Consider the following 27,132-nt stretch of genomic DNA (forward strand, 5'->3'; position numbering starts at 1 on the left):
TCATGAAAGGAGACACCTTGCCACACCTTGCTGGGGGAGGTACCTTACAGGGGCGTTCACTATGTCAGAATTCCGTAAACAAGATGGAGGTCATGGGTATAAAAAGTCCAGTCCACCTGTTGTATCTTGAGGGGTGGTGAATTGGCCCGGGCCACCCCCCCATGCCATTTTGGCATGGGGCGGTAACTATCTCCTGTATTTCTATCTTTTTCCTCTTTTTCTGTTTCTCTATCTTTTTCTCTTTCTGTTTTTTTTTTTTTTGTTTGTTTGTTTCTTTGAGGAGTTTTTGGGAAATTATTCCCAGGGGTCCCTATTTTTTATTCTTTATTTTGAAACAGGGTCTCACTGAGTTGCAAAGGGCCTCACCAAGTAGTAGCTGAGGCTGTCCATGAACCGTGATCCTCCCATCTCAGCCTCCCAAATGCTGAGATTATAGTCATTCGCCACCACGCCCGGCTCCCTAAAGACTTTTATTTTGATGCAGTTTGTCCTCATGAAGATGTATCTCATATTTTATCCCTAGATTATTTATCCCTATTATTTGAGAAAATGGGTGTATGATGAACAATTTAAAATAAGAGTTGAAGCCGGGCATGGTGGCACACGCTTGTGATCCCCGCGCTTGGGAGACAGAGATAGGAGGATCGCGTAGGTTCGAAGCCAGCCACAGTGGCTTAAGAGACCCCGTTTCCAAAAATAAAAAATAGGTCTGGGAGTGTAGCCCGGATTTAGAAGGGCTTTCAGGAACCCCAGTATCACCAAAAAAAAAAAAAAAAAAAAAAAGAGTTGAAGCCGGGCGTGGTGGCGCACGCTTGTGATCCCAGCATTTTGGAGGCTGAGACAGGAGGATCACAGTTCGCAGCCAACCTCAGCTACTTAATGAGGCCTTTTGCAACTCAGTGAGACCCTGTTTCAAAATAAGGAATAAAAAACAGGGCAGGGGGTGTAGCTTGGAGGTCGAATGCCCCTGGATTCCATCCTCAGACCAGCCAAAAAATAAAATTTAAAAATATATTTTTAATGTCCTGTAAAGTTCCTGAGTACTTATCTGTCATTAAGAGTTCAAATTCCACCTCAGCTCTTTTTCCATTTATCAAGCCCATTTCAGAGTTTTGAAAATTAGTGTATTGGTTGGTATGTTTTGCATGGAATTATTATAAATAAAATAGAATTTCCCTTACTCTGTCTTCATAAATTCAAAGCCGAATGTCTGCCGCACACTTTGATTTGATGCTTTCCTTGTAGTTAATCTTTTCCTTATCTCTTTCTCAGTATCACTCATGCATAGTAATAGAAATCTTTTCTTATTCTCCTTTATACAACTTTCTTCAATTTCACTGCAGTTAGCAATACATTTGTATCTAGAGATTCCAGTGTAAACTGTTTTCAACATTATGAACTGCTTTAATCCAATTTGATATGTGAAGGGCATGTTCAACACTAGAGTATCTCATGAAGTTCCAGTTTTCTAAGGTTATCTTTCTGAGACTCCATGGGAATTTTAAACACCTAGAGTTCAAAGCGAAGTATTACTTTCACACAGAGTCCAAATGATCCAGCCTGAGACTGACTTACGGGGCTGTGAACAGTAAGGGTCTCCCAGCGTTTGTATGTATAGTCACAGCAGTTACGGCTCTAGTGAAGCAAGTCTGTCTCCCCAGCACCCAGGCCCTGCAGACAGTTCTTCCTGAACATCAAAGGCATAGCAGCCCTCAGCACACAAGCGACCCTAACATGTGAGCAGACACCCATGAGGCTTGTAGGTATCACAACAGCAGCACACAGTTTGAGGAGAATTCAGCCACAACTCAGAACTCTGCCCCCGAGGCACAGTACACTGAGTCTTGGAGTGCTTCCAATACAGGAGTTCAGTCTCCAGCTGCTACCTCCCCTGACCTGAATGCCAAGGCCCAACGTCTTTCTAGGCCACTGTGTGATTTTTCCTAAACCACAACCAAGAAATCTGGAGATAAAAAAAAATTGTGACCCATCTTGTGAACGTTTAGAGTTAAAAACAAAACTAAACTAAAAAACAGCGAGTAAACATTCCATGTGGCTGATCTAGTTAATTTTCCTGCTGAGCTTATCCTAAGATGACTAATTCATCGAAACACTCTTAAATTCCTTATAAATTCTCTCAGTATCTATTGCATTTTAAGAAATCTTTTTTGGAGCCAGGTGTGGTGGTGCACACTTGTAATCCCAGTACTTGGGAGGCTGAGACAGGAGGATCCTTGATTTGCAGCTAGCCTCAGCTACTTAGTGAGGCCCTCCCTCCACAACTTATGGAGACCCTGTTTAAAAATAAAGAATAAAAAACTAGGGCTGGGGGTGTAGCTCTGAGGTAGAATGCCCCTGGGTTCCATCCTCAGCTTGGGAAACAAAAATAAGATTGGCCTGTGAATGGAGAATGGAGTTCAGAGGTAGAATGTCCCTGGATTCTACCCTGAATACTAAAAAAGAGGAAAATTGGACCTTTATTCTTGTGTCCTCCGGAATTCCATCTGTAAGCTTGGCCGGCCCAGGGAAGCTCACGTTTTCTCTGCCTCACTCGTCGTTTGGACTGTTTTTATAAAAAGCTCTTACTGCTTTTGTAGTTTGCAGTAATGCAGAGCCTCTTCTGTGTCACGTGGAAAATTCAGGCTGTGCTCTTAGAGGAATTTGCATAGGTATTATAGAAATTATATGTCGTAAGAAGCTAGTTTTCATTCCTAGATGTTTATTTTTTATTTATTTATTTTTTTGGTGGTACTGGGGGTGGAACCCAGAGGCTTTCTACCTCCGGGCTATACTCCCAGACCCATTTTATATTTTATTTGGAAGCAGGGTCTCACTAAGTTGCTGAGAGCCTCACTATGCAGCTGAGGCTGGCTTCAAACCTGTGTGATCCTCCTGTCTCAGCCTCCCAAGCGCGGGGATTACAAGCGTGCGCCACCACTTCCTGCTTCCCAGACCTATTTTCTATTTTATTTGGAAATAGGGTCTCACTAGGTAGCTGAGGCTGGCTTCGAACCTGTGCGATCCTCCTGTCTCAGCCTCCCAAGTGCAGGGATTACAAGCGTGCGCCACCACGCCCGGCCATTCCTAGATGTTTAGGATGAGCTAACCTGTAAACAAAAAAATAAGATGAAAGACAAAAAACCAAAATTAAATGATACAAATTTATTAAAGACACTAGGAACATACAATAGAATAATCAGGTCGCTCTAATGGACTCATGCCCAAATGTGCACACTCCCATTCTTGAGAAGGTAGGGTTACCTGTGTAGAGCTGTCCCACCTAGACTTGCCACAGCACACTGGCCGTCTCTGCATTATGTGCGGCCTTAGCTGCTGCTTTACTCAGAATTCACCTTGGAGAGGACCCCCCTGTCAGAACTAGAGTGTGCTGAGAAACGCCTGGAGCCTCTGCGTGAGAGCGGCCGTGAATGCCTCCCCTACACAGCAAGGCGACGAGTGAGGGTCCTCCTGGGAGAAGAGGCATGTCCAGACCTTACGCCACAGCTGGGCTGAACCCTGCCTGGAGATGCCATGCCAACGTGGATGGGGCTCCAGCAGGGCTGAGAAGCCCTAGGCCAGAAGATGCGACAGATCCATGGCAGGAGGGCAAATGTTTCTTGCCTGAGCAGCATCCGAGGCCTTGGTTACAGGAGAGTGGAGACTCCATATCTGTCCCCTCGTTTCCATTGCAGAACAGAGTGAGGGGGAGGACACAGTGCAGTGTGGGCACTCTGAGGAAAACTGAGTGGGGCGGGTGTGGAGGGAATCACATAGAGCGGCTCTCAGGGAGAGCTCAGGGAGGAAGAGAGGAAGGAGCTATGGTAGGAATCGTGGTAAAGAAGACCCCAGTCAGAACAAAAGCAGCACAGTGGTAAGAACATCTTGGGAGTGTTTTATGCAGAGCAAGGCTGATCTCAGGAGGTTAGTGGCCAGACAAGAATAGTGTTTAGGGCAAAGGAAGATGGCATTAGCAACAAGGGTTGGGAGATTCTCTGCTTTCAAAGCAGCTCCAGGTCACCTGAGTGCCTGCCAGTCATGTCTTTACAAGTGTACATTAGGAGACCTCATCCAGATATCTCAGCAATAGAAATTCATTGCTCTAACTTCCAGAACAAATGCACAACAAGAAGAAATGAAGCATGACTTAGTTTCTTCCAGAGTGCCTGTCACTCCACTTCTGGGTGTCTCCTGTCCTGAAGGCACATGGTGTGGAGGTTGGTTTTCCTGTAGCAAGTGAGGACTCGTCAGGTGTGTGGCGTGTGCCACATACTAGTGTTCCCAGTAATTGGGAGGCCGAGACAGGATCAGTGGTTTGAGGACAGCCTCACCAGGTAGGGAAACTCTTCAACCTAGTGAGACCCTGTTTTAAAATTCAAGAAAAAAAAATTGGCTGCTGCTGCTGCTCAGAGTTCGAATGCTCCGGGATTCAATCCTCAGTACCACAGAAAAGGGGAACTCTGAGTGAACCCCACGCATTGCAGAAGGATCATGGAGTAACAGTGGCCACTGTCTTGGCCAGTCCCTTGACTTTCCTCTTGGCCCTAAACTTGGATGCCTTGAATAAGTTCTCTCTGCCAACTGGAGCTGGATGCCTCCTTCCTCCCTGCGGCCTTGCTAAGTAATGCTTGCTCAGGGCCACCTCCCTGTCCTAACCAACCCTGCCCCTCACAAGTTTCTTTTGACCCACAACCCTGCAGTTGATGCCTGCAGCTGCTCCAGAGCTCCTGGCAGCCTTGTGTGAAGGGATATCTCCACCTCCTTCCACTGCGCCAGGTCACCAGGAGGGACCAGTGTTACAGGCCATTATGCCCTTCTTGCATACCAGGAAGGAGAAAAAGAACATCTTTCACAGGCAGGGAGAGGAAATCTGTAAATGGTGGGAGTCCAGGCCAGTGCAGTGACTGAGGTGAATTAGGTAGGGAGGCCCCCCCCCCCCCAGGCCAAGCATGGCCGCAGGGCAGCTCCTGGGAGACTGAGACAGGAGGGTCATGAGTTCAAGGACAGGACCTAGAACTTAGCAAGGCCCTGTTTTAAGGTAAACAGTTTAAAGGGCTGCAGCTCAGTGTTCAGTCCCTAGAATCACCAGAAGAAGGGCCAGGGAGGGGTCATGTCCCCTCCCCTTCCCTCTGCTCCTGACAGTCAGGGCTGCATCAGAGCACTGGAGGCCTGCACCCTCCCTTGGAGTGAGTATCCCTTGGTGTGGGCTGCTGCTGTGGCCTTGACCGACTTTCTAGATCAAGCACAAGTACCTTTAGGTTCTGGCTGGATGTGTCCACTAAGAAGGATCCTCAGGTGTGTTTCTGAAATGGGTTATGGTCTACTTAGACAGTAAGCAGAGTGCTATCGAATCCTGGGAGTGAGGTGTAAGCACGACTTTGGCAAAGAGACCTCAGAGACACCGTGCACGCTGCCAAAAGGGATAACATTCTCTTTTCTTTGCCGGTCTGGCAGTGGAACCCGGGGCATTCGACCTCTGAGCTACATCCTCTTTGCCATTTTTTATTTTTAATTTGAAACAGGGTCTCACTGAGTTGCAGAGGGCCTAAGTAGCTGAGGATATTTGTGAACCGCGTTCCTCCATTGAACCGCGTTCCTCCATCTCAGCCTCCCGAATGCTGGAATTACATGCTGGGATTACAAGCGTGCGCCACCACGCCCGGCTGGATAACATTCTCTTACTTGTGCGCTAGAATGTGACTTTCCAAACATTGGGCAGGAATAGTAACTGCCTGCTTTATAAAGTGCCCATTAGCCAGGTGTGGTGGCCACACTTGTAAAACCCGTGCTTGGGAGGCAGAGACAGGAGGATCCTGCAGGTTCGAAGCTAGCCCCCCTGGCTTAAGAGACCATGTTTCCAAATACAAAGTATAAAATAGGTCCGGGAGTGTAGCCCAGAGGTAAAAGGGCTTCCAGGAACCCCAGTACCACCAAAAGAAAAAAACAAAAACAAAAACAAAAAATAAACAGGCCAGTGCTATGGCTTGGAGGTAGAGCACTCCTGCGTTCAGTCTCCAATAGCACACACACACGCTTGTACTACACACAATCATACACTGCATGGTTTATTACTTTACCCAACCGAGATGTGCAGTGCCAGTCAGTTCTCTGAAAAAAAGTGCGTTTACACAATAGGATGGGGGAATTTCTTTGTCCTCCCTTCCTTCTTCCTCCCAGGAAGAAAAAGGAGCATCAGGTAAGAAAAGATAATTTCCTCTACACTTAGTAACTTCTGTCCCCCTTTGGCTTTACCTGTGCAGTTTCCATCAACTGAGGATACCTGGGTATTGTGTCTATAGGGAGAACCAGCAATTTCAAATGGCATTTCTCATTGTGGCCGCATAGGAAGATTTAGTCTTTATTTTGAAACTGGGTCTCAGTGAGTTGCAGAGGGCCTCACTAAGTAGTTGAGTCTGGCCTCGAACCATGATCCTCCCAACTCAGCTCACAAATGCTGGAATGATGAGCATGCACCACCATGCCCGGGTTCATGCTGATGTCCGGCCTCGGCCAGTCCAGAGGTCTTGAAGGAGATGTAGGTTCAGAAAAATTGAAGAATGAGAAACCCTGTGTTTACTACAGAGAGAAGGCATCTCTGCCTGTGCCCTAGAATATGCTTTATTTGTACATTAATCCAAACAGATGACAGCAAGCCACGTCATACATATTTTGTTTTACATTTGGTATTTTTATTAACCTAAATTTCAAGAAGCAGTCACCCTTAAAACCATCTATTTTTTCTGTTCTATTTCTCATTTAAATCTGTTAGGAGGTGACCTACAAAACTTATTCTCATCCATAATCTTTTAAAACTTTTACTTACCTATGTTTAACCTATGACCTTATGTCATAAATGATAAACTGCAACTCACTTTTATTCTCTATCTTAAAAGTAAGTGCTGGATTTACTGTTTCTACTTCTAAGTCTAACTGCTATTTTCATCTACCATTTTAACCTTGGGGTATTCTGTTAACTTAATCTTAACCACCAAACCTACACTGAACTTATTCTATTTCTCATGGTCTCAACATACATTGTCTATACCTTAGTTTTCTTTTCTTTTTATGGCTAAAACCTTAGGTGAGCTAGGTGTTGTAAGCAGAGGAGAAAAAAAATGCTCTTTTCTACGTACCTCTTTGAAAAATTCCTCATGAGTCATATTCTTAGTGCTATTCCCAGCACAAATCTTAGGATATTTTCCAGTCATATTCATATCAATTTCCTAATTTATTACAGAACAGTAGTCTCCATTCGAGGCTATTTTCAATTTTCCCCAAAGAACCTTTAATATTGTCATTATTATAACTAAAATCATGAGGCATCATTGAGTCTTATGGAGGATTCCATTTTATAGGATTCCAAGTCATAATGGAAGAGTCTTTTATCCCTGTGGAATTCTTTTTCCAGCTGCGACCCTGTCATACAGCAGGAACGGCCCTGCCTCTGCTGCCTTTATTCTTTTCATTTTGAAACAGGGTCTCCTGAGGTTGAGGAGGGCCTCACTCAGTAGCTGAGGCTGGCTGAGAACCACGATCCTTTCATCTCAGCCTCCCAAGTACCGGGATGGCATGCGTGTGCCTTCATGCCCGGCCAGGTTCTGTGTTTCTAACATTCAGTATTCAGCTGTGCTAACAGACAACCTTGAGTTGACTAAGGTCAACCTTGGCTGCAGCTCTGGCTGAGAGCTCAGAGACAGAAAAGGATTTTATTGTTTTCTTCCTAAGTAGCAAAGCTTGTTCTTATTAGCCATCAACACGGGCTCCATCCCCATCAGATCAGGCAAGATGCCATGATGAGGCAGAGCATCCTTTCTGGTGCCTCCAGAGGCAGCATCAGGGCTGGGATTTACAGGGGCTTTACCTTGGCCTCTCCAAACTGCATGTTTTTTTTTTTTTTTTTTTTTTTTGTGTGTGTACGCATGCGGGTGTGTGTGTTTGTGGTATTGGAGACATCAGGGTACAGTTTGTTCACCCTTCAGGCCTCCAGACATGGCTGAACAGTGGTTTAGTGACGCTGGGTCTCACCGTCTTGGTCCTCCTTCTCCCTGGGAGTTTGAGAGAGGAGACCAGGCCTCCCGGACTGTCATCTGGGACCTGGCTGCCCTCAGCACCTGTAGCCTTTGGGGCCATAAGGGTGATGGTGGCGCACCTGGTATGGTGGCCGACCATGGGCAGAGTGCTGTGTCTGTGTCCTCTGCTCAGCAGGGAGGGTCTGGGGTCAACTATCTGTGGGGACACACTCCCTCTAGAGCTTCTGGGAAAGGGTCGCTCTAGGCCTCGCTCCAGCAGCCGGTGTAGCCCGGCTGAGGCAAATTCCGCAGGGCTGGAAGACGCTGGCCAAAATGAAGCCGTTATCCCTCTTGATTTCAGTTATAATAATGATAATATTGATGATTCTTTGGAAGAAATTGAAAATTGCTTTGAGTGGGAGAGATTGCTGTTCTGTAATAATCCAGAAATTGATATGAATATGACTAGAAAATGTCTTAAGATTTGTGCTTGAAATAGCACGAAGAAGAATATAAATTTTTCATATTTTTATTTTTTGTAATTGGAATTTTTCTTGGAGTGACATAGAAAGAACTCTTTGTTGTGTAGTTGGGAAGTTTTCAAGGACCTATAGAAAGAGCTCTGCCGGGCGTGGTGGCACACGCTTGTAATCCCAGCATTTGGGAGGCTGAGACCGGAGGATCGCGGTTCACGGACAGCCTCAGCTAATTAGTGAGGCCCTCTGCAACTCTGTGAGACCCAGTTTCAAAATAAAGAATAAAAAATAGGGCAGGGGGTGCAGCTCAGAGGTCAAATGCCTCTGGGTTCTATCCCTAAACCCGCAAAAAAAAAAAAAAAAAAAAAAAAAAAAAAAAAAAGCTCTTTGTTCCTCTGCTTACAACTCCTAACTCACTTAAGCTTTTAGCCTTGAAAGGAAAAGTTAACTTTAGGAAATTTATACCTACTGTGCAAGGCCTTCTGAATGTCACTTATCAGATAGGTGGTCGCTGGGCGTGGTGGCGCACGCTTGTAATCTCTGCGCTTGGGAGGCAGAGACAGAAGGATTGCACAGGTTCGAAGCCTGCTGCTCTGGCTTAAGAGACCCTGTTTCCAAATAAAGATATAAAATAGGTCTGGGAATGTATCCCGGAGGTAGAAGGGTTTCCAGGAACCCCAGTACCACCAAAAAAAAAAAAAAAAAGAAGAAGAAAAACAGTGGTTGGTCGACTGTGGTATCCCCCGTGGGGGGCTGGCGCTCATCAGAATACGTTTCTACCTCCAGCCGACCCTGCACTTTCCTGTACAGGAATGTATGATGAATGGAAAGCGCAGAGTTAATATTAATGGAAAGTGGCTTGACGTCAGGACTCTACCGTTCCTACAGAGGGTTGGGCAGGCAGGGATCTCCTTGGTGCCTGCTCACTAAAGCACAAAAGAGTTCTCTTGGTAGACAACCTGATAGGTGTTACAAGGAAATTAAGTGCAGACATTGTAAGATTATGAGAAATTGAATAAGTTGTGTGGTATTGGTGGTTGGGACAGAATAAGTTAATAGAATACCTAGTGGTTAGAATGGCAGATAAGATTAGCAGTTGATTTTAAAACCGGAGACAGTATGCTTAGCACTAAGTAGTTAAGACAGAGGATAGGAAAAGTTCAGTTAAAGTTTATCATCGGTGATGTAGAGTAGTAGTACATTTTTATAGTTCACCTCATAACAAATTAATAATGAACAAAAACAGGACAAACAGGCTGGTCTGAGGTATGCTTGCTTCGTGGAATTTTGGTTAATGAAAAACTAGATGAAGAAGTATGTGTGACGTGGCTTGCTGTCATCTGTTAGACTCATGTATAAATAAATTATATTCTAGGGCATAGGCAGGGACACCTTGCCCCTGCTATTAAGCACATCATCTCTCATCCCCTCGTGTGCCGACTCCTCGACCACCTTCAGGGACTTCTGGCTTGGCTGGAGCAGATCTCTGGCACCTCTCCTCTTTGTTAATTTTTATTTTGTGTTTATTTGTAAGTTTCTTTATTTATTTAATGGTACTGGAGATTAAACCCAGGAGCATTCTACTTCTGAGCTACACCTTCAGCCCTTATTTATTTATTTATTTATTTATTTATTTATTTGGTGGTACTGGGGTTCCTGGAAGCCCTTCTACCTCCGGGCTACACTCCCAGACCTAATTTTACATTTTTATTTGTAAACAGGGTCTCCTAAGCCAGCACAGCTGGCTTTGAACCTGTGTGATCCTCCTGTCTCTGCCTCCCAAGTGCAGGGATTACAAGTGTGCGCCACCACGCCCGGCTAGTTTTTATTCTTTATTTTGAAGCAGGGTTTCACTGAGTTGCAAATGGCATCACTAAGTAGTTGAGGCCGGCCATGAACCACGATCTTCCTGTCTCAGCCTCCCAAATGCTGGGATTACAAGTGTATGCCACCACGCCCAGCTTGTATATATTTTTGGTACTGGGGATTGAACCCAGGGACATTCTGCCTCCAAGCTATACACCCAGTCTGATTTTATTTTATTAAATTTATTTTTTAGGTACTGGTGGTTGATGGAACCTAGGTACATTCTACCTCCAACTTACACCCACAGCCCTATTTCTTATTTTGAATCAGAGACTCACTATAACTTGCAGAGGGCCTCACTAAATAGCTGAGGTTGGCTGTGAATCTGCGATCCTTCTGTCTCAGCTTCCCGAGTACTGGGATTACAAGTGCGTGCCACAACTCCTGGCTAATTTTTTATTTTGAAATGGTCTCACTGAGTTGGTGATGGCCTCTCTAAGTTACTGGGGCTGGCTGTGAACCCGTGTTTCAGCCTGCCAAGGACAGGGATGACAGGCTGGATCTCTGGGATCTATTTTTGAAAACAACACTGACCAACTAGTTTGCTGCCTGAGTAATATTTACAAGTTAAAAGTTCAGTTTTGCTATTGTTTCTATAATAACATTTGTTGTGAAGGAAAATCCTTAGATCAAAATAAAACTTCACAGATAGAAACCCCAAAAACCCAACAACCAAGAAATCCCAGCAGCCGGGGGTGGCGGTGCAGGCTTGTGAACCCTCAGCTACTTAGGCCCCTTGTAGCTCAGTGAGACCTGTTTCAAAAAGAACAATGCCAGGTGTGGTGGCACATGTTTCCAAATAAAATATAAAATAGGCCTGAGAGTAGAGCCTGGAGGTACAAGGCCCCTAGGCTCCACCCCCAGTAACACACACACACACACACACACACACACACACACACACACACACACTTAGGGCTGGAAATAGGAAATAGCAACCCTCCCAGACATTCTCAGGTTCTTCCAGGTACACATTACATAGGATTTCTGCGTCCCCAGAAATCATAGTGTGCCACCAGGTTTGCCTTGTGAATGTCCTTTGAATTGTCCATCTTTCCCCACTCAAAGTTTGCTTTCTCTTCCCTCCAACTCTCTCCAGTGCAATGAGGCCAGAGAAACCAGGACTCATCAGGGCATCTAGCTTCTGGGAGGCTCTGCAGTCAGCGCATCTTCTCCCCACCCTGAAACTCGGGGGACTCCCTGAGAGCTCTGGAGGGGTGCAGGGACAGATGGTTCCCAGGGAGCGACCCAAGTATCTCAAATGGAACTTGATTGTCTTTCTTGTGGCCGGCTCATAGGATCAGCACAGTCCTGCAGTGTCCGTCAGATCAGTTCACTTCATGGGAAATTTTCTCAGCTTGGGTATGATCTACGTCTGGATCTGGTGAATGCAACTTATTCCTCAGGAAGGGTCTCCCCAAAATTTGGCTTCAGCCAGGTGTGGTAGCTCATGCTTGTAATCCCAACATTTAGGAGGCTGAGATAGAAGAATCCTGGTTTGAGGACAACATCAGCTACTTAGTGAGGTTCTCTGCAACTTAGTGAGACCCTGTTTCAAAATAAAGTATAAAAATAGGTCAGGGGTTGTATCTCCAAGGTAGAATGCCCCTAAGTTCCAGACCCACACACAACAAAAAAGATGGTATCACTGAGCAAGGGAGATGTGCTGTCTATGGTCCCCCCACCTTCCCTGGCCCTTGGAGAGGTGGTACCTAAGCGGTACCACAAGATGGTGGGGCTTCAGCCATAGGTACCGGTGGGGAGCTGTTTCTTGAGTCTGCATGCGTTCCGTCCCTATGGGCCCCAGCCAGGCACACTAATACCGCGGAAGGTTTGTTCCGCCTTCGGGGTTCCGGGCACTTCCGGTCCGTCACTATGGGCCCCGGCCAGGCGCCCTATTATGCGGAACTTTTGTTCTGCCTTTGAGGTTCCGGGACTTCCGGTCTGTCCCTCTGGGCCCCGGCCAGGCACCCTATTACCGCGGAACTTTTGTTCCGCCTCTGGGGTTCCGAGAAATCCGGTCCGTCACTATGGGCCCCGGCCAGGAGCCCTATTACCGCGGAACTTTTGTTCTGCCTCTGGGGATCCGGGCACTTCCTGTCCGTCCCTTTGGGCCCTGGCCAGGTGCCCTATTACCGCGAAACTTTTGTTCCGCCTCTGGGGTTCCGGGACTTCCGGTCCGTCCCTTTGAGCCCCCGCCAGGCCCCCTAATACCGCGGAACTTTTGTTCTGCCTTCGGGGTTCCGGGACTTCCGTTCCATTCCTTTGGGCCCCGGCCAGGCGCCCTAATACCACGGAATTTTTGTTCTGCCTCTAGGGTTCCGGGACTTCCGGTCCGTCACTATGGGCCCCGGCCAGGCGCCCTAATACCGCGGAATTTTTTTTCCGCCTCTGGGATTCAGGGACTTCCAGTCCATCCCTTTGGGCCCCGGCCAGGCGCCCTATTACCGCAGAACTTTTGTCCGCCTTCGGGGTTCCGGGACTTCCGTTCCATTCCTTTGGGCCCTGGCCCAGGCGCCCTATTACTGTGGAACTTTTTTTCCGCCTCTGGGGTTCCGAGACATCCGGTCCGTCACTATGGGCCCCGGCCAGGCGCCCTAATATTACCACGGAACTTTTGTTCCGCCTCTGGGGTTCCGGCACTTCCTGTCTGTCCCTTTGGGCCCCGGCCAGGCGCCCTATTACCGCGAAACTTTTGTTCCACCTCTGGGGTTCCGGGACTTCTGGTCCGTCACTTTGAGCCCCGGCCAGGCCCCCTATTACCGCAGAACTTTTGTTCCACCTTTGGGGTTCCGGGACTTCCAGTCCGTCACTATGGGCACCAGACAGGCGGCCTAATACCGCGGAACTTTTGTTTCACCTTCGGGGTTCCGGGACTTCTGTTCCATTCCTTTGGGCCCCGGCCAGGCGCCCTAATACCGTGGAATTTTTGTTCCGCCTCTGGGGTTCCGAGACTTCTGGTCCGTCACTATGGGCCCCGGCCAGGCCCCCTATTACTGCGGAACTTTTGTTCCGCCTTTGAGGTTCCGGGACTTCCGGTCCGTCCCTCTGGGCCCCGGCCAGGCGCCCTATTACCGCGGAATTTTTGTTCCGCCTCTGGGGTTCCGGGACTTCCGGTCCGTCACTATGGGCCCCGGCCAGGCCCCCTATTACTGCGGAACTTTTGTTCCGCCTTCGGGGTTCCGGGACTTCCGTTCCATTCCTTTGGGCCCCGGCCAGGCGCCCTATTACCGCGAAACTTTTGTTCCGCCTCTGGGGTTCCGAGACTTCCTGTCCGTCCCTTTGGGCCCTGGCCAGGTGCCCTATTACCGTGAAACTTTTGTTCCACCTCTGGGGTTCCGGGACTTCCGGTCCGTCCCTTTGAGCCCCGGCCAGGCCCCCTATTACCGCAGAACTTTTGTTCCGCCTCTGGGGTTCCGAGACTTCCTGTCCGTCCCTTTGGGCCCTGGCCAGGTGCCCTATTACCGCGAAACTTTTGTTCCACCTCTGGGGTTCCGGGACTCCGGTCCGTCCCTTTGAGCCCCGGCCAGGCCCCCTATTACCGCAGAACTTTTGTTCCGCCTTTGGGGTTCTGGGACTTCCGGTCCGTCACTATGGGCACCAGACAGGCGCCCTAATACCGCGGAACTTTTATTCCGCCTTCGGGGTTCCGGGACTTCCGTTCCATTCCTTTGGGACCCGGCCAGGTGCCCTAATACCGCGGAATTTTTGTTCCGCCTCTGGGGTTCCGAGACTTCCGGTCCGTCACTATGGGCCCCGGCCAGGCCCCCTATTATGCGGAACTTTTGTTCCGCCTTTGAGGTTCCGGGACTTCCGGTCTGTCCCTCTGGGCCCCGGCCAGGCGCCCTATTACCGCGGAACTTTTGTTCCGCCTCTGGGGTTCCGAGAAATCCGGTCCGTCACTATGGGCCCTGGCCAGGCGCCCTATTACCGCGGAACTTTTGTTCTGCCTCTGGGGTTCCGGGACTTCCGGTCCGTTTCTTTGGGCCCCGGCCTGGCGCCCTAATACCGCGGAACTTTTGTTCCGCCTCTGGGGTTCCGGGACTTCCGGTCCGTCCCTTTGGGCCCCGGCCAGGCGCTCTATTACCGTGGAACTTTTGTTCCGTATCTGGCATTCTGGGACTTCCGGTCCGTTTCTTTGGGCCCCGGCCAAGTGTACAAAGTTCTGCACCAACATGCCCTTATCGGAACCCATAGAGAGGGAATAGAAGTGAGTAGAATGGAGGCGGCGGCAGCAGCGTGCTGTGATGAGAGGCGGCGTCCGACCAGCGGCCACGTCCAACGAGTGGCGGCAGACTGATGCTGACCCTGGACTACTTATTTCCCAGAGAGGAAAGGCAGTGGTAGCTGAAGATGCTGACCCGTCCAGAGCTGTGTCTGGAAAGCAGAGCTAGCAACTTATTCAACAGGTCTTCTGCAGTAGTGGCAGCCCCGGTGTACCATGAGCTCCAGGAAGCAGCGACCCTCCCAGACCTTCACAGGCTCTTCCAGGTACACAGTACACAGGATTTCTACGTCCCCAGACATCATACTGTGCCACCAGGTTTGCCTTGTGCATGTCCTTTGAATTGTCCATCTTTCTCCACTCAAAGTTTGCTTTCTCTCCCCTTCAACTCTCTCCAGTGCAATGAGGCCAGAGAAACCAGGACTCAACAGGGCACCTAGCTTCTGGGAGGCTCTGCAGTCAGTGCCTCTTCTCTCCACCCTGAAAATCAGGGGACTCCCTTCCTGAGAGCTCTGGGGGGCCCCCACCTCTGCCCACTGTTGCTCTCGGGGGCAAAGCCTTTTGCTCCGCCCTGGGGCACCCTAATTTGGCAAAAGAGGAGGCTACTCTGCAGACTCAAAGGCCATGACCCATGCCCACTGGCAGAGCTCACTAATGAAGGAGGAGTAGCTATAGGGGCTTCAAAGCCACGGGCAGCAAAGAGGTATAAAACAGAGTGTCAGCTGATGAAGAGGGGAGAACCTTCTCAAAGGGCAAAATATGGGATGCCATCCAGCCAACGGCTCTCAGCACCTCTTTAATACCAGACTGGGGTTTATTCTGGACTTGGAGAGGTAGCAAAGGTGCATTTTAATTGATTAATTAGTTTTGTTGGTGGTACTGGGGATGGATCCCAGTGCCATGGTAAATATGAGCTAAACCCCCAATCCTTGAAGCCAAGCTTGTTGGTGAATGCTTGTAATCACAGCGCTGGGGAGGCTGAGACAGGAGGGTCCCACAGGTTAGAAGCCACCCTCAGCTACTTACTGAGGCTCTCAGCAACTTGAGACCCTATTTCCAAATTAAAATATAAAGTATGTCTGTGAGTATAGCCCAGAGGTAGAAAAGCCCCTGGGTTCCACCACAAGAACCACTAAAACAACAACAAAAATAACCCCCCAATCCTAATTTATTTATTCATTTATTTATTTCCGCACTACTGGTGATAAAATGTAGGGTCATTCTACGTCTGCTCTACACCCCAGCCCTATTTTTTATTTTCTATTTTGAAACAGGTCTTACTGAATTGCAAAAGAACTCACTAACTAGCAGAGGCTGGCTATGAAATGCAATTCTCCTGTTTCAGTCTCCCAAATGCCAGCAATTTGGAGACTAAAACAGTATGATTATAGTTCAAAGCCAGCCTCAAGTGAGCAAGGCCCTCCTCAAACAAAAGTAGTGGTGTCATATGCCTGCAATTCCACCTAGTAGAGAGGTTGAAACAGGAAGATAGCAGGTTCAAGACAAGCCCGGGAAACAGTCTCAAACTACAAAAATAAGAATGTCTGGGGAAGCCAGATATTGTGGCACACGCTTTTATTTATTGACAGTACTTGGGAGGCTGAGACAGGAGGATCTTATTGACTGTGGCCAGCCTCAGCTACTACTAAGTGAGGACCTCTGCAACTTAGTGATACCGTTTTTGAAAATAAAGAACAAAAAATAGGGCTTTAGGTTTAGCTAGGATGTAGAAAGCCCCTTGGTTCCAATTCCAATACCCCACACACACAATAGTTCCAAGGAGACCAAGCCCAAGGTGAGGTTTGGATTCTTTATTTTGAAGCAGGGTCTCACTAAGTTGCAGAGGGCCTCACAAGTAGGTGAGACTGGCCATAAACCTGCAATCCTCCCATCTCTGCCTCCCAAGTACTGGGATTACAAGCTTGTGCCACCACACCCTGTTGGATTTACATTTTAAATGCTAACAACAGGGAGCCCTGCATGGTGGCACAGATCTGTAATCTCAGTGTTTGGGAGGCTGAGACAGGAAGATCACACAGGTTCAAAGCCAGCCTCAGCTACTTAGGCTCTCAGCAACTTAGACCCTGTTTCCAAATAAAATATAAAATAGGTCTAGGAGTATAGTCTGGAGGTAGAAAATGACCTGGGCTCCACTCCCTGTAACACACACACACACACACACACACACACACACACACACACACACACGTGACTACTGATACTGCATGATGCCTAAAACCATTTAAAATAACACTTCTTCAGGAGTTAATTATTAGAAAATGTGAAAACACAAATCAGTAGCTTTTTTTTGTAAATAGCATACATCTACTAAAAACAATTTATTTTTACTTCAAGATACTTAGACAAGGGTGTCTCCTTTTTATACGATTTTTGTCCAGTGGTTTTCAATGAATGAAGTCCGAGGACTAGCAAAGGGTATAGAAATGTGAAAGTTTATTTATTTGCTTATTGTAGTACTGGGGAATGAATCCAAGGGCATTCTACCTATGAGCTGCACCCCTGGCCCTAATTTTTTTTTTTTTTTTTTTTTTTTGGTACTGGAAGTGGAACCCAGAGGCTTTCTACCTCTGGGCTATACTCCCCGACCTATTTTATATTTTATTTGGAAACAGGGTCTAAGAAAGGTCATCCTAGAAAGCGACCTCTTGGGAAGTGGGCTTTTAAACTTTCCTGAGGTTTTCTATCTGTTCTTTTATGATTGGCCGGATTTGGGCTTTGGGGACCCTATGACTTTTGTACAATTTTGATACTTATTTTGAATTGCTATCTTGTAGGCTGGTCAAGGCCTTCATTTTCTAGGACTCAACAGTCTCACTTTTCTGCTTACCTTCCCCACCCTCACAGAAAGGAGATGCAAATGTTTTTTTTATCTCCTGTTCCAAGGTCTTCTGCCTTGCCTCAATAAATTTTTATTTTATGTATTTATTTTTGCAGGCCTGAGAATGAAAACCAGGAGCATTTGACCTCTGAGCTACAACCCTATCATATTTTTTATCATTTATTTTGGAACAGGGTCTCCCTAAGTTACAGAGGGGATCAGTAAATAGTTGAGGCTGTCCATGAACCATGATCCTCTGGTCTCAGCCTTCCGAATGCTGGGATTACAAGTGTGTACCACCATGCCCAGCTAATACATTTTTAAATATTTTTATTTTCTTTTTTAAATTTAGAAGACAATCTCTTGGCTTGACCCCAGCACCCTCCCTTTTTTACTTTAAAACTTTTTGTGTGTGTGTGTGGGTCTGGGGATGGAACTCAGGCATTCAACCTCCGAGCTACACCCCCTGCTTATTTTTTATTTATTTTGAAACAGGGTCTCACTAAGTTTTGGAGGGCCTCACTAAGTAGCTGAGGCTGTGTGTAGAAACCATGATTCTCCAGTCTCAGCCTCTCCAGTGCTAGGATTACAGGCTTGCACCACCCCACCCGGCTTTTTAAAACAAAAAACTTTTTTTTTTTTTCAGTACTAGGGTTTGATCTCAAGGGCATTTGACCTCTGAGCTATACCCCCAACACTGTTTTTTGTTTTTGTTGTTGTTTCTGTTTTTTAATCCAGCAGCATTCTACCTCTGAGCTACACCTCCAGCCCTATTTTTTTATTCTTCATTTTGAAACAGGGTCTCACTGAGTTACAAAGGGCCTCACTAAGTAGCTGAGGCTGGCTGCAAACGTGAATCTTCACTCACGTCTCAGCTTCCTAAGTACTGGGATTACCAGCATGCACCACCACACCCAGCTCAAAAGAGTTTATTGTCAGGAGCCTGAAATGCTGTTTCTGGTTGTTAAGGTTTCAGGCTCTTTTCTTTATTCAACTGAAGTTTGTTGAATAGAAAAGTTAAAACTAATATGCAGCACAGTGCATGCAGCTTTAGCAAATTAAAAAAAAAATCAGTAGGAAATAAGAGAAGGAAAAAGCAGCATGCTGACCTGCATGCCGGAGAGCCCGAAAATGGATCTTTGGCCCCTACTGCTACCTTCTTATCAGTGTTACCAAGGCAATAGGCTAGTGTCTTATTCCTTAGGCAGGTGGTGCATCTTTGTCTCTGGGCAGTGTACTTACTAACTGCAGGGGTCAAGAATCTACCCGGCCTTCACCTCTATTGTACGGGGCAGCATTGTTTGGTTGTCAGCTATGGGTGCTTTGAAGCAGCCCACAGACTTTACCTTTCCTATAAGCAGGCCAGGTCACAGAGGAGAGGAGGCAAACAGAGGCACTGATGGCCTCTATACATTTTGGTGGATCAAAGGCTTTAATTGTCTCTAAGGCTTTTACTATAGGTTAATCATTAGAAAGAAAGGCAAAGGGAGAAGGGGGCTCTACACTGCAACAGCTGCTGCCCCCTCCCTGCCTGAGTGCCCGCAGAGCCCCCAGGCCCTGGCTACTTTCTACAGTTTAGAAATTAATATCAAAGCAATTTTCCAATGCTGGCGCAAGGTGAGAAAGCAGCAGCTGGGACCTTTTGTCAGTCCATGTTTTATAGAGTTTTTGAGGTATGGACTGAAAGGTGGGAAGTTTGTCATGGGTTGGGTTGATATTTTAATAAATAGCTTTTGCTAGGCAGGCATGGTGGCTCATGCTTGTAATCCCAGTTGGGAGACTGAGACAGGAGGATCCAGGTTCACGGCCAGCTTCAACTACTTACTGAGACCCTGTTTTCATTTTTTTTTTCCAGGTCTGGGGATGGAACCCAGAGGCATTTGACCTCCGAGCTACAGCCCCTGCCCTATTTTTTATTCTTTTATTTTGAAACCAGGTCTCACTGATTTGCAGAGGGCCTCAATAAGTAGCTGAGGTTGTCCGCAAACCACAATCCTCTGGTCTCAGCCTCCAGAATGCTGGGATTACAAGCATGCGCCACCACGCCTGGCTTGAGACCCTGTGTTCAAATAAATAATAAAAAATAGGGCTGAGATGTATTTTAGAGGTAGACTGGCCCTGGGATCAACCTCCAGCACCACACACACACACACACACACACACACACACACACACACACTAAATGGGTTTTGCTAGAAGAGTGGGTTTGCTTTGCCACAGTCATTAGTTTTCTGGGAGGGTCACTTATGATGTTAAAAAAACCAAAATAGTCAGTCTTGGTGGTGCACACTTGCAATCTCAGCATTACTGAGACAGGAAGATCGTGATTCATGGGCAGCCTCAGCTACTTAGTGAGGCCTTCTGCAACTTAGACCCTGTCTCAAAATAAAGAATAAAAAATAGGACTGGGGGTGTAGCTCAACCTCGGTTCCATGTCCAGTACCAAAAAAAAGGAAGAAAAAAAAAAAACCCAAAACACCAAAATGAATTCCCTGGTTCCTAAGGAAATAAACCTAAGCAGGCTGGTTCCCAACATGGTGACTGGACTCCATAATAGCAGTGCTTATTCCAATAATAATGATGTATTGTCCATCTGCAGGGAAAACTAAGTGAGGGCATCAGGTGCCACCTCCCATTCCTGTCCCTGCTTGACAGCCATCCTTTGTCTTCCAGCCACGGCAGAGGGGGGTCACAGCCTGTCTCCCAAGCAAGTGTGAGCCCCTTTAGTTGGCTGACAACTACAGGATACCTCAGCAACCAAGAGTTGAGGGTCTTAAGCCCCGTACAAGACCCTGTTTCAAAATAAAAAGTAAAAAAAGTAGGCACTTTTGGTGGAACACTTGCCTAGAATGTGCCAGGTCCTGAATTGATCCTCAGTTCTGCAAAAACAAAGGAAGAGCAAACTTTGCCCTTGGGGAGGGGCGGGGCAGCAGGAGGAGCAGGGGTGGTAACAGCCCCCTCCCCCATGCAGGCATACAGTCAGCCTGGCCTCAAGCAGCACACTCTTCTTCCTCCTCCAGCTGCAGGGCTCCTGAGTTCCAGGCACATCTCAAGCATGCAGTGGAGGGGTGCAGGGACAGATGGTTCCCAGCGAGAGACCCAAGTATACTGAATGGAACTTGTTGATTGTCCTCCTGTGGCCGGCTCACGGGATCAGCACAGCCCTGCAGGGGCCCTTCGGATCAGCACAGCAGGGACTCTGCACCAGAACTTGGGGCACTGTATGGGACATTTTTTCTACTTGGGTATGATCTCGTAAGTGCAATGTATTTTTCTCAGTGAGGGTCTCCCGTGGCTCATGCTTGTAATCCCAGGACTTAGGAGGCTGAGATAGAAGGATCCTGGTTCGAGGACAGCCTCACCTACTTAGTGAGGTTCTCTGCAACTTAGTGAGACCCTGTTTCAAAATAAAGTATAAAAATAGGTCAGGGGTTGTATCTCCAAGGTAGAATGCCCCTAGGTTCTAGACCCCCCCCACACAAAAAAAAGTTGGTTTCACTGGGCAAGGGAGATGTGTTGTCCATGCCCCCCCCCTATCCCTGGCCCTCAGAGAGGTGGGTACCTAAGCTGTGTGTGCACAAGATGGTGGGGCTTCAGCCACAGGTACAGGTGGGGTGCTGTTGTCATGGGTCTGCATGATATGTTCTGTGAGTTCTCAGCTTCCATGGTGCAGTCAGAGACAAAGGCAGAGAACAAGTGAGAATACACAGTCAAAGTGAAGGGTCCAAGAATTGCCCACCAACCCAAATATCGAAGGCCTCACAAGAGATGTAAAATGCAAGCGAGGTTTATTGTCCCAGCTAGCCAGGGGTCGAGACCAAGACACTATGGCCGAGGTTCGACCCCTCCCCACTCCACGCTCTGAATTTTATAACCCTAGGAGGGAGTGGTTACACATGAGGGAGTGGTTACACAAGTCAGAGCCCGCCAACCTTAGAATACAACCAATCAGATACAAGGACAAACAAGTACAACCAATAATTTTAAAACATGCATCCACACACGTCAGAGCCTGCTCTGCCTTTCCCACCCACCTTGGCTGGGCCAGGCTCATCTCTGCACTGAAGAACAGATTATCTCTGCACTGGAGAGCAGATTAGCCTGGCCTTGTTTGCTGATCTAGCTCAGAGATATGGGGATGGGGTCCCATTTACAAAGACCTTGGCAGGCAAGCTGGAGATTAGAGGCTTTGACCTTGTGGGTCCCCTACCTTTGTCCTTGGATGGATCTTGATTTTATTTCCAATCCTACCCTACTTCTATCTTAACTATATTTTAATACCTTATTTCTAATCCTAATATGGGAGAAGACTTCTCTAGTCTAGGAAAGCACTTCTTCCAGCCTGCTTTCCAGCACCCCTACAAAAGGAGAGCACAGACCAGCTCAGAACAAGAGAGGCCCCTAGAGGAGAAGGTGGCTAGGAGCTCATGGTTGGGGTGGAGGTCTGGGCTTTCCCTTCCTGGAATCAGTGGTGGTGGCTGTGTGGGGTCTGACCTTGTTCCTCCCCCAGGATCCTTTGTTTACCAAGCATCTCAGGAATCTCAGGTAGGGTGAGGGGTCACTGTGATTTAGGGTGTGGGCTCCTTGAGGCTTCTGCCTAAAACAGAACACAGCCTTTAGGGTGGAGCTAGGTATTATGAACTTTCAAGATTTTAAAACTATATTTTTCTTTCTTTTCCAAGTTATCTCCTCTCTACCTAGTATTTCATTTCTTCTATTCCACCCCACTGTCAGAAGTAAATTTCTATGGCATTATTTAAAAAAAAAAAAAGAGACATAGCTGTGTACTTTTTTTGTGATACTGGGGATTGAACACGGGTTCAATCTGTTTCTGAGAATCTCACCAGTGGCTGAGGCTGTCCTTGAACCTGACATCTTTTGTCTCAGCCTCCCAAGCACTGGAACTACAGTCATGCTCCACCATGCCTGGTTAGAGAAATACATCTTTGAAAGCTGAGTGGCAAGACAAATTTTACTTTTTGCAATTGAACCCTTCCACCAGTGAGTCAGCGTGCAGGAACAACATGGTAGCAAACTGCTGACCCTTTTATTTTCTTTCTTTCTTTCTTTTTCTTTTTTTTCTTTTGTTTCTTTTTTCTTTTTTCTTTTTCTTTTTTTTTTTTTTTTGTAGTACTGGGGATGGAACCCAGCAGCCTTCTACCTCCGGCCTACACTCCCAGACCTATTTTATATTTTATTTGTAAACAGGGTTTCACTAAGTTGCTAAGAGCCTCGGAAAGCTGCTGAGGCTGGCTTTGAACCTGTGTGATCCTCCTGTCTCAGCCTCCCAAGCGCGGGGATTACAAGCGTGCACCACCACACCCGGCTTGGCCCTTTTATTTTCAGCTTGGGCTTCTGTGCTGTGCTCCTTTTAATGGGAATGTCCTGGGAAAACAACACACTTCTGTGGGGTTCTTGGTTTATGTGGCAGAAAAGAATTTCAGCATTTTTCAGTCAGAAAAGGCAGAGGTTTAATTTAGGAAACTGAGGTTTGAGGGTGAAAGCAGGCAATTTTAAGAGAGGTTGACCAAGACCATCTTTGTCACTTTTTCAGTTCTTTATAGAACCCTCACAAGGGTGTCCTCTTTACAGTGTTGTGGCTGGAGCCCAGGGGCATTCTACCTCTGAGCTATACCCCCAGCCGTATGTATGTATGTATGTATGTATGTATTATTTATTTATTTTGGTGGTACTAGGGGTGGAACCCAGAGGCTTTCTACCTCCAGGCTATACTCCCAGACCTTTTTTATATTTTTTATTTAGAAACAGGGTCCCACTAAGTTGCCAAAGGCCTCACTAAGTAGTTGAGGCTGGCTTCGAACCCTGAGATCCTCCTGTCTCAGCATCCCAAGCCCAGGGATTACAAGCCTGTGCCACCAAGCCCGCTCCCTATTTATTTATTTTGAAACTGTCTCACTGAGTTGCAAAGGGCCTCACTAAGTAGCTGAGGGTGTCCTTCAAGTTTACAAGAATGCACCACCTTTCCCTGCAAGGGGGTCCTCTTAATCTTCTGGTCCCTCTGGCTATGAGAGGCAGTGGGTGGCTGGTGTCCAATCATTGTCCTACTCAAGGATCCTTTGTTTACATAGCATTTCAGGGATCTCTGGTGAATAGAGGGGCCTTTGTGAATAAGGGTGTGGCTCATTGAGGCCTTAGCCTGAAACAATCTATCCTACCTGGTGGAGTTAGAGATTAGGAACTTTCCAGATTTTAAAACTATATTTTTCTTTCCTTCCCAATTCATCTGCTTTCTATCTACTATTTTATTCTATTCTGCCTCACAATCTTTACACCCTTGGCTGAAGGGGAAATGTCAGGGGACACCTATTCTTCTACCAGCCCGGAAGCTGGTCTGACTGATTGACACTGACCCGGTGCCATTTGATCTCCAGCTTTCCTTTTAAATTAGGAAAGGAGCTGGGCATGGTGGTGCACGCCTGTAATCTCCAGGCTTGGGAGGCTGAGACAGGAGGATCTCAGAGGTTTCAATCCAGCCTCAGGTACTTAGTGAGGCTCTCAGCAACTTAGTGAGACCCTGTTTCCAAATAAAATGTAAAAGAGGGCTGGGAGTATAGCCCGGAGGTAGAAAGCCTCTGGGTTCTACCCCTATTAACACCAAAATAAATAAATAAATAAATACATGAAATAGGAAAGGAATGTCCAGCTGGGTGTGGTGGAGCATCCCTTTAAACCTTTAAACTTTGATCCTTTAAACTTGGGAGGCTGAGATAGAAAGGTCATCTGTTTGAGGACAGCCTTAGCAAGTATTGAGACTCATCAATCTAGTGAGACCCTATTTCAAAATAAAAATAAAATATGGCTGGGAGTATCGTTTGGAGTTAGAATGACCCTAAGTTTACTTCCCAGTACCATAGGGGGGGAAAAAAGCATGTCTTCCCTGGGAAAACAAGGAAGGAAATGAAAAGGACAGGCAGAGTCATCATGCTTCAAGCCTGCAATCCTCGTACTCAGGAGGCTGAGACAGGAGAATCACAGTTTGAAAGCCAGCCTCAGCTGTTACGGATTGGGAGAATGTGATTTGGGGAAGCCGTTCCCCAGGAATCCCTTCTAGGGTCCCAGACATACTACCCCCAAACCAAACCAAAACAAAACCCCAAACAACCCCAAACAGATGAAAAAACGTGGATTCTTGTCCTAAGCTAAGAATAAATATGCATAGCTTGGACAGTTGCTGAAGATTTAAAGAAGTTTATTAGAAATATAGAAATACAGAAAATAGAAATACAGGCATGGGTGGGGTGACTCGAAATAAATACAACAAAGGGATTACACGTGTCTGGCCTTTTATACCCATGACCTCCATCTCGTTCATATAATTCTGACATAGTGAACGTCCCTGTAAGGTACCTCCCCTAGCAAGGTGTGGTGGTGTCTCCTTTCATGAAGGTCAACCCCTCCTACCATCGTAGCTAGCTTATCCAATCATGTAGATCTAACCCCTTATAAGCCCGCTACCCCAGGCAGTCGGGGCGCCCCTCTGGTCTGATTACAGACTGAGGGCTCCGCCGCTGGCCAGCTAATAAAGGCTTCAATGAACACATTTCCCTCAGGCTCTCGAGTCTCCCATTTCTCGCAAACTCCGCATACAACAGAAACAGGGTCTCTTAATCCAGCAATGCCAGCTCGAACCTGCACCATCCTCCCGTCTCTGCCTCCCAAGCTCGGGGATTAGAAGCATGCACCACCAACGGCCGGCTATGCAGGGATTTGAAAAAGAGATTGAAAATGGACCAATCAGGGCTCAGCTCTAAGGACCAATCATAGCCCAGAACTAAAGACCAATCAGATTCCAGATCTAAGAACCAATCAGGAGAGTTGGCAGGCTATATAAGACAGCCTCCTGTGTGTCTTGTGGAAGCAGCAGTGAGCTGTAAAGAGCTGCGGCAGCTGCGGCAGCTGTGGGCGGCGTCCCATGGGCGGCGGCCGCGTCCGAAGAGCTCCAGGGGCGGCAGCCGCGTCCGAAGAGCTCCAGGGGCGGCAGCCGCGTCCGAAGAGCTCCAGGGGCCGCGTCCGCGTCCCAAGAGCTGCAGGGGCGGCGGCAGCAGCGGCCACGTCCCGTCCCAAGAGCTGCAGGGGCGGCGGCGGCGGCGGCGGCGGCAGCGGCCGCGTCCCGTCCCAAGAGCTGCAGGGGCGGCGGCGGCGGCGGCGGCGGCGGCGGCGGCGGCGGCGGCGGCGGCGGCGGCGGCGGCGGCAGCGGCCGCGTCCCGTCCCAAGAGCTGCAGGGGCGGCGGCGGCAGCGGCCGCGTCCCGTCCCAAGAGTTGCAGGGGCGGCGGCGGCAGCGGCCGCGCCGCGTCCCAAGAGCTGCAGGGGCGGCGGCGGCAGCGGCCGCGCCGCGTCCCAAGAGCTGCAGGGGCGGCGGCGGCAGCGGCCGCGCCGCGTCCCAAGAGCTGCAGGGGCGGCGGCGGCGGCGGCAGCGGCCGCGTCCCGTCCCAAGAGCTGCAGGGGCGGCGGCGGCAGCGGCCGCGTCCCGTCCCAAGAGCTGCAGGGGCGGCGGCGGCAGCGGCCGCGTCCCGTCCCAAGAGCTGCAGGGGCGGCGGCGGCAGCGGCCGCGTCCCGTCCCAAGAGCTGCAGGGGCGGCGGCGGCAGCGGCCGCGTCCCGTCCCAAGAGCTGCAGGGGCGGCGGCGGCAGCGGCCGCGTCCCGTCCCAAGAGCTGCCGGGGCGGCTGCCGGCGCCGAAGAGCAGCGGAACTTATTACTTTAAAACTGGAACCTGTTTTTCTGACCCGGAACTCTTTTTAGCCCGGGAAGTTCTTTCTTAGCGCGGGTATATAACGCCAGCTTTTCTCACAGGAAGAGCTTTCTTCTGATGACCGGGGGAGAGATTTCAGTTTCTGGACGCCTGTGGAAGCCCCTCCTCACCAGGCCCAAGCTCCATTTTCCTGAGTACGAGTCCAGTGAAATGCGACTGCAGCTTTTGGAATATAGGGACGGCCGTTGTGTAAGAGGTAAGAAAACTAAGGGGAGTTTGAAGAAAACACGTTCTGTTTGTGTCGGGGAGCTGAAGAGGGAGGTATGCATGTTTTAATGGTTCATGGGTTTAATATTTTATTCATTTTGTGTTAGTGTTATACTGGGGATTGGCTTAAGGTGTCTTTGACCTCCAAGCTATGTTCTATCCCCGTTTTATTATATTTTTTTAAACTTTCAAACATGGTCTGCCCGGATTCCCGAGGCTATCTTTAACCCTTAGCCACCCAAGTACCGGCCTCTATTTTTGTAACCATTCTGCTGCCAGTAGTGTGTCTCTACTTTCTCTTTTTTAAAGGTTATCGACTTTAACTGTCCCTTTAGAATATTCCTATTTACAGCCAGGCTTGGTGACGCACACTTGTGATTCCCGCCCTTGGGAGGCTGAGACAGGGGGTTCTTGCAGGTTCTAAGCCTACCTCAGCTGGTTTCAGAGACCGTGTTTTCAAATAAAACATGAAAAAAAAATTGGTCTGGGAGTGTAGCCCGGAGGTAGAAGGGTTCCATCCCCAGTATCACCACAAAAGAAAAATACAAATTATATGTGTAATATATATTTGTTTAAAAAGCATCAACATGAAACCTTGAGTCATTACGGTGACATATTTTGTTGAATTTTTATTTTTGTGGTACAGGGGTTGGAACCCAGGAGCATTCTACCTCCAGCTAAGTCTGAACCACCACACCCGCTTCAAGCGCGTTTTTTACAAATTTGAAGCCAGGTGTGGAGG

Source organism: Muscardinus avellanarius (genome assembly GCF_963383645.1).
Source record: "Muscardinus avellanarius genome assembly, chromosome: 15".
Lineage (NCBI taxonomy): Eukaryota > Metazoa > Chordata > Mammalia > Rodentia > Gliridae > Muscardinus > Muscardinus avellanarius.